Here is an 8,850-nt window from a genome sequence, read left to right on the forward strand (position 1 = left end):
TGGTCGAGAAGTTCTCAAAGGGACTAGGGGTTTACCCTATTTTTGCCGCTTAGGCCGGCGGGGATTGTTTATTTGGAACTGTAGCAACTCTTTTGTAATACAAACTACTTGTAAACATTTTAAAAGGCTCATGAGCAGTTTATTTACCTAATGAAATGTACCCTTTCCTTTTTATTGGTTTCTCACCTTAACCTGCTAATAGTACCTAGATCACGTTTTTAACCAAAGGACTCGGGTAGCGAGTCAAATTTCCGGTTCACTGTTCACCGTAACTGTTCTGGGGTAACCAGGGCGTTACAATTTCTTTCCTTTAGATTATCATGGTAAACACGTTTTAAAAAGGTTTAGAAAAGAAGTTAGCCTTTGAAGTGGTAATGTCCTCTTTTCATGGAATTCTTTATTTTTTTTTAAATAATAATGAATTAAGGTTCCACAACTGATATTATCAGTTAAATTTTGAAAATTTGACCAATTTTATGAATATTTAATTATGTTAAATCAGAAGAAATAAAGTCTCTAAATTGCCCCTTGAACCAATCCCAAACTTGAGGGAATTATAGTTTTTTCGCAAATTCAATTAGTCAATTTTATAGCAAACCAAAAATTACACATAATATGATAAAATAATTTCAAACATATTATTATTACCATTATGCTCATAATAATATTTTTTAATTAAATAAATAACAACTTAACAGTAACGCCCTGATTACCCCATAATAGTTACGGTGAACCAGAAATTTGACCCGCTACCCGAGTCCTTTTGTTAAAAACATGCATCTAAGTGTTATTAACAGGCTAAGGTGAGAAACCAATAAAAATGAAAGGATATATTTTATTAAATACATAAAACTGTTCATGGGCCCACAAGAACATTTACAAGTTATTTACAACTCAAAATGGTCATTACTGTTTCAAATTTACAAACCCACCGACCTAAGCGGCAAAATAGGGTAAACCCCCTAGTTCCTCTGAGAACTCCTTGGCCGTGGTGGTCAAGCGGCCGCATATGTACACATCACCACCTAAGCTCTCCACTCAAGGCTGGGTGAGCTTTTCTTTCCCTTTACCTGCACCACATAGCACCCATGAGCCAAGGCCTAGCAAGAAAACACAGTATTGCATATAAACATTATCAACTAATTATCATTATAATCACACAGAGCTTATAGCTCTTAAACAGATGAGTGAATATCACTTGAGGTTCTGGTAAACCATAATGAGTGACTGGCAAGTAAGTCACTAATTTAAACAGATGAGTGACTGCTGGGTAAGTCACTAGCTTAAACATTTGAGTGACTGCTGGGTAAGTCACTAGCTTAACAGATGAGAGACTGATGGGTAAGTCTCTAACTTAACAGATGAGTGACTGATGGGTAAGTCACATAAGCGCTTTTAGTTTTCATCGAACTTGAGGTCGGTCCGGCATTAACACTCTTCTGAGTCATTTAATGCAGATGTCGATTAGATCTAATCTTTATTGGCTTGCGTTGAACACGCTAAGGCCGTCCTGACTTATAAGTCAGCACTGTGTGCCCAGTGCCATTGCCGAACTTGACTAATAAGTCACAGCTTCACAGTTGATATTGACACCTTTGCCAAATCTGACTAATTAGTCAGTACCATGCACAAGTGAGCAAGATTTGCTAAGCATTCAATAATCAATCCATGTCCACATTTACACAATCAACATGCCTCATGAACAACCATGCATGTCACATATGGGGTGCAGTTTTCTTACCTTTGATTCGAGCGAGAAATAGAACAAGAACGACCTTTGAGAACAATCTGACTTTAGTGCTTTAGTGGTCACCTAATCATAACAAAATAAGGGACACCATCAATAAAATGAACATCAAAGGTTCCCAAACCAAGATCTAGCCTCCGGAACATCAATCCCCACTAATCCGGGTAGTAGGAACGATCTCGAGGCCTAAAACCATGTTATCGGGGCAAAAACACTCAAACGGGCTCAACCCTGCTCAAGGGCTGCGTCCCTAACACCTTGGGCCGCGGCCCCCAACCCAGAGCCATCCCCAAACACATTTTCCATCATTCCAAAGCCTCCAAAATCATACCTAAACACTTCCAAATCATCAAATCAAAGTTCTCAAGCTTCCCAATGATCCAAAACCATCAAATTCCAAGGCTCAAACGAACCAAAAACTCAACGGTTCACAAAGTCAAATTCTGAGCTTAGAAACTCTAAGAACTCAAAACTTAAAACTTAGATTACCTTTGATTGGGTTGTTTATCGTCAAATCCTTCAGTTAAGAAGCTTCTAATCTTTCCTAGGATCGATATGCCTCGATCCTCGCTTAATTCCGACTCCTAGAACTCGAGATTTCTTCGAAAACGCTTCGAACGGTAAAATGAACTAATGGGAAAGAACGAGAGGTTTTCTGACGTATGTTCTATCTGACAAGCTACTTCAAGCTTAAGTAACCTCAAATAAAACCTAGTGCTCGGGGTCCCAAAAACACCCCCGGGGACATTATAGTCAAAACCTCCAGAATTTCCTCCTGATCTCAATAACTCCCAATTTATCATCAAATAACATTCTCATCATAACTCAATATCCCAATAAAAGACCCCCGTTATGACAAAACCGCTAATTCATAATATAAGACCGTCTCATGCCGAATAGCTTGAATATATCTCCATAATAATGGGATCTCATTCACAAATCACAATATGCACCCAAATTCACAAATATCCCCTCAACAGGCCAAATTACCAAAATATCATAATAGTCAAATGTAGACCAACATGCATGCATATAACATCATATTATAATATAATTCACATAAACATGCATATATTCATTTAATGGCATAATTAAACAGTTATAGCCCTCCCGGCCTACTAATCCAACCATTAAACCACAATAGGAATTTCGGGGCATTACATTAACCCCAGCCGTTATTTATTCACTTGAAATTATTCTCATGTTGTGATTCCACAAAATCTCAAACAAGAGAAACCATGAATTTTATTTCCATTTGAAATCATACATATCCAATATTCCATCTGTACGCCCTGGATTTCCCACGGGCTGTTTAGCAGGACGATCCTCGGACTAAACATGATTTAGCCCGAGGCTCCCACAGGCCAGAGGCTTTATCTTCAGGACGGGCCCTTTCTAGCTCGAGGGGATGGAGTTTCCTGCTCCTTCTTGTTGTTCCAGGAGCTGGGAACAACATCGGACGACCACTGAAGGATCAGCTCGGGTTATGGATTGCTCCGGTAGCGAGCTTCTCAGGAAGCTCTGACCCTATGGGAGGTCAACACGCAAGATAAACGTGCATAATCCTGCCATCACGTGTCCGATATCCCCCTGACTTCTCGGACACGCCGCAGGAACGTGCGTATTCAGACACCCACGGATGGGTTGGGCCGTGCGGCCCATTATCTCCTTCCATACTGATTAGACCACACTTGTGTGTCAGGTTTAGGAAGTAATCATGAATATCACAGACTTGATATGACAAATGGTAAGGTCACGGGATGACCTCCCTACCAATTTCCAGGTGCCTTCTCCTATAAATATGGAGACCCTGGGAATTGATAGGGGTTGGAAAAAATAGTCTTGTAAGAACTATATATTTTGTAAACCAATTACCCAGAAAAGATCAATAATATTGACTAGTGGAGTAGAAGGATTTTAACCTTCGAACCACTTAAAAAACGTGTTTAGGGTCACCTAGTTCTTCTCACAAAGATTTCATATCTGCGGCGGTTCTACTTTTAAGTACTAATCTCTTTCTCTTCTTCTCTTAATTACCTGTTGCCGAAGAACCGCGTCAACAGTTTGGTGCTTTCATTGAGAGCGAATCTAATTAGTACTACCACAAACATACAACTATGGTGACCACTCGATCCAAACATGGCAACGAGACAGAACAGCATGATGGGCAGGAGGCCCGCCATGTTGCCCTCCCCGAGGAGCAAGTTCCTGAAGTCCAGCGAAGGCCAGGAAAGCAGCCGGCCGGCCAAGACGATACTGGTAGTTCGACGCCCCGGCCGCCTAATCCGAATCCAGGTTATTATACTGCGGTGGAGATGGAGAATGCTCAACTGAGGAGCCAGCTAGCAGCAGCTGGTCAGCAAATCCAGGATATTCTGAGTCGACTACCCCCTCTCACAACCAACGGTAACGTTGGAGAGAGGCAAGGCGAGGCTCCTAAGTCTCGCCAGAGTAATCGATCCAGGTATAGCCGTTCGGGTAGACTCCCTGCAGCCAACTCCACCCCTTCATCACGCCATCAAGAGGCGAACTTCAGGGAAATGCCTCAGACCGAACCGCAACAGTACAGCCGTTCGGTTAGGACATCAACCCCTAGCTCTCAGCCTTCCTCGAGGACACCCAGAAGAGATAGGGGAAATTCCCAAAGGAGGGCCGAGGAGATCCGGAGACGTCAGCCCGTCCCCGAAGAGCGTCCAGTTCCTCGTCCAGATCGCCCAGCGCGAAACCATCAAGCTGGCAGGGCCGAGAGGCCCCCACCAAATTTAGTCCGTCCAGACGGCACTAGGATCGCCTCTCCGGTCAGACATCCTCCCTCTCCCATCAGATATCCGTCTCCTCAAACCATCCGAGACATCCCGGCCTACATAAATAGTAGGAGAGACCCGCCATCGGCCGGGCCTTCCCGGCGCAGCAGGGTGCCGGGGGAAGGATCAGGTCGGAGCCGCCAAAGACGCACATCGAGCCTGTCCAGCAGGAGTCACAGGACCGGTAGTGCACGGAGTGATCTTTCGGGAGGAGACCTGCGACAGCGACTAAGTTCAGCACAAAGTCACCATAATACCCAGGGAGGCGACCTTCGAGATCGCCTCAACTCTCACAGAGAGGATCGAGTTAGGGATGGTAGCCAGGCCCGCTCAGTTGGGGTCCGATCCGAAGTACGTAATGGCGGGAATGCCCCAAATGACCTATCTCCAGATAGGAGGGGCAATAACCCGCCTAATATGTACAACGGGTCCGGAGCTGTTGAACAGCCCCGGAATAACCCAGGATCTTAGGACAAAACCTTAGAGCGCTTAACTCAAATGGAGGAGCTGATGAAGAAGCTCCTGTCAGAGAAAGAAAAAGACGAATATGATTCAGGGGATGAGATGGAGCTCTTCGCCCCCAACATAGCAGCAACGGCATACCCTTCTGGCTTTCGTATGCCTCACTTGTCAAAGTTCAACGGGGATGGAGACCCATCTGACCACTTAGGGATGTTCAACACCCTAATGATGGCTCATAACATCGGGCCAGAGCTTCGTTGCTTGATCTTTCCTTCCACCCTAACTGGACCTGCCAGGCAGTGGTTCAAACAAAGTAAAAGGCAGTCAATCAGCTCCTGGAAGACCTTTTCGGCTGACTTCAAGAGGGCATTCCGCGCCTCTCAGGCCGCCAGGGTCCAGGCCGACTCCCTAGCTAACGTGAGACAGCAACCTGGAGAAACGCTAAAAGCCTACTTGAGCAGATTTGCAAATGTCGCTGCTCGAGCCAGAGATGCCGACGACAGCTCCAAACTCATGGCTATGAGGACCGGGATCCTAGTAGGCGGAGATCTGTGGAAGGATATTCAAAGGAGGGGGGTCAGCTCAGTTAGTGAATTCCTTAACAGAGCCCAAGAATGGATAAACTTGGAGGAAGCTGAAGCTTCAGCCGCGGGGACCAGCCAGGTCCTCGAGAAGCCCGCTGGGGCGGGAACAGAGATCGTAGTAGCGACTCCCGACGTCACGCAGAGCAACCAGCCCGGTGGCGGCAAAAGAAAAGGAAATGGTGAAAACGTCCAGCACGGTCAAAAGAAGAATAAGTCCGTGGATAAATTCAAGCCCGTGTTCACAGCGTATACCGAGCTCACCCAAACCAGAGAGAATATTTTCCTGGCCAACGCTACGCGAGTCCCCTGGAAAAGACCGGAGCCAATAAAGCACCCTAAGGGAAAGAGAGACGCTTCCAAATTCTGCCGTTTTCATAACGACGTCGGGCACAATACCGACGACTGCAGGCACCTCAAAGATGAAATCGAGACTCTCATCCGAGCAGGTCCGTTGGCGCAATACTCGCGGAACAGGGTCCCCACAGGTCGACCCGCTCCGGAGATCCCAGCCAGTCAACCTGGACCTCGAGTAGATCAGGACGTCCCTCCCCCCGTGGTCGAGGGAGAGATTTCCACCATCTCTGGAGGGCCACACATGGCTGGCACGAGCAGAGGCGCCCAGAAGAGGTACATAAATGAGTTGAAGGCCCACAATGGAGGGGAGTTTGTCCCGGAACAGCGTCAATCAAAACAACAAAGGTTAGAGAAACAACCAGTCACTTTCACGGAGGAGGACGCGGGCCATGTCCAATTCCCTCATAACGATCCCTTGGTCGTAGCAGTCCAGCTCGCCAACCGGAGAGTAAGGAGGGTGTTAGTGGACAATGGGAGCTCGGTGAATCTCCTATTCCGTTCAACCTTAGAAAAAATGGGTCTGACCGTCTCCGAGCTAAAGGCAACCTCGATGATGCTATATGGTTTTTCAGGCGAAGGGTCAGCAGCGATAGGAACGATCGAGCTGGTGATCACCCTAGGCGACGAGTCCCGAACAGTGTCCAAACTGCTCGAATTCGTAGTCATTGACTGCTCCGCTGCCTACAATGCAATTTTGGGCCGACCAACGCTCGTTGCTTTCGAAGCCATCACATCCGTCCGGCACCTCGCCATGAAGTTCCCTACTTCGACAGGGGTCTGCACTATCAAGGGCGATCAGCTCGCTGCCAGGGAATGCTACAGCATTTCCATGAAGGGAAAATCTAAACCCGGGCAGGTGGCGATGGCCATTCAGGATGAAGAGGAATCGCAGGGACCCAAGGCGGCCCCTGAGATTGAAAAACCTCGGGTTTCCGAAGACGAAAAGCTCGCCTTAAGCGAAGACATTGACCCCCGAGTAGGCGAGGACAGGTCCGAGCTCCAAGCTATTGAAGATCTCGAGGAGGTAGGCATCGATGAACAAAACCCTTCACGGACGGTGAAGCTCGGAAAGAACCTCTGCGATAGAAGAAAGGCGGATCTGACCGCGTTTCTGAAAAAGAACCTAGACGTATTCGCATGGTCGCACGAGGACATGATAGGGATCAGTCCGAGCGTAATCATGCACACGCTCCACCTAGACAAAAGCGTCCCTGCAAAGTCTCAAAAGCAGAGGCGTTTAGGGACAACCCGAGCCGAGGCCCTTGAAGAAGAAGTGGCCCGGCTCAAGAAATGTGGCTTTATCCGCGAAGCCAGATTTCCCATTTGGGTTGCCAATCCCGTGTTAGTTCCAAAGCCCAATGGCAAGTGGCGGACCTGTATTGATTTTTTCGACCTGAATAAAGCCTGCCCCAAGGATTGCTTTCCGTTGCCGAAGATCGATCAACTGGTGGATGCCACGGCGGGGCACGAGCTCATGTCCTTCATGGACGCGTACTCGGGCTACAATCAGATCGCGATGAATCCAGCAGACCAGGATCACACCAGCTTCATGACCCCGACTAATGTCTATTGCTATAAGGTCATGCCGTTCGGTCTAAAGAACGCCGGAGCTACCTACCAAAGGCTGGTAAATAGAATGTTCGCGGATCAGATCGGGAAGAACATGGAAGTGTACGTCGATGATATGCTTGTCAAGTCAAAGACTGCCACCAACCACGTTGCCGACCTGGAAGAATGTTTTAACATACTGCGAGAATATGGCATGAGGCTCAATCCTCAGAAATGCACTTTCGGTGTCGCATCGGGGAAGTTCTTGGGTTTCATAGTCAATACCCGAGGAATCGAGGCAAATCCCGACAAGATCAGGTCACTGCTCGAGCTTCCATCCCCCAGGTCGCGGAAAGATGTCCAAGGACTCACAGGAAGGGTGGCGGCACTGAACCGGTTCATTTCCAAATCGACCGACAAGTGCCTGCCTTTCTACAACCTGCTCCGCGGAAACAAGAAGTTCGAATGGACAGTAGAGTGCGAGGGCGCATTCCTCGACCTAAAAACGCACCTGGCTGAGCCACCTGTGCTATCAAAGCCCAGGGTAGGAGAACCTCTTTTCCTCTACATGGCCGTGACTGAGGACGCAGCTAGTGCCGTTCTGGTGCGAGAAGAGGACCGGGCTCAGAAACCGGTTTATTACATCAGCAAGAGACTCCTCGGAGCTGAGTCAAGGTACCCGTTGATGGAAAAGCTGGCGTTCTGCCTAATCACGGCCTCGCGAAAACTCAGGCCATACTTCCAGTCCCACTCTGTACACGTCATGACCGATCAGCCTCTAAGGCAGGTTTTGCAAAAGCCTGAAGCCTCGGGACGCTTGCTAAAGTGGGCGGTCGAACTCAGTCAGTTCGAGATTTTCTATACTCCCCGAACTACCATAAAAAGTCAAGCCTTGGCCGACTTCGTGGCAGAATGCGCGGGATTCCGTGAGATCCCATCAGAAGATTCACAGCAGCTCACATCCTCAGGCTCATCGTGGAGGATCTTCGTTGATGGCTCATCTAACGAGAACGGCTCCGGGGCCGGAATTATTTTGATATCCCCAGAAGGACATAGATTCCATTCGGCGCTGAGATTCGGGTTCAAGGCGTCCAACAACGAGGCAGAGTACGAGGCCTTGTTAGCCGGACTTAGGATAGCTAGCGAGCTAAAGGCAAGCTCTGTCCAGTGCTTCAGCGACTCCCAGCTCGTGGTGAATCAGGTCTTAGGCGAGTATCAGGCGCGGGGTCCCAAGATGGCCTCTTATTTGGCTAAGGTAAAATCCGAATTATCTACATTTGGGCAAGGGTCGATCGAGCAGATACCTCGGGAGCAGAACGCCAATGCAGATGCTCTCGCCAAGCTCGCCACC

This window comes from Humulus lupulus, chromosome 5, assembly GCF_963169125.1.
Source record: "Humulus lupulus chromosome 5, drHumLupu1.1, whole genome shotgun sequence".
Taxonomy (NCBI): domain Eukaryota; kingdom Viridiplantae; phylum Streptophyta; class Magnoliopsida; order Rosales; family Cannabaceae; genus Humulus; species Humulus lupulus.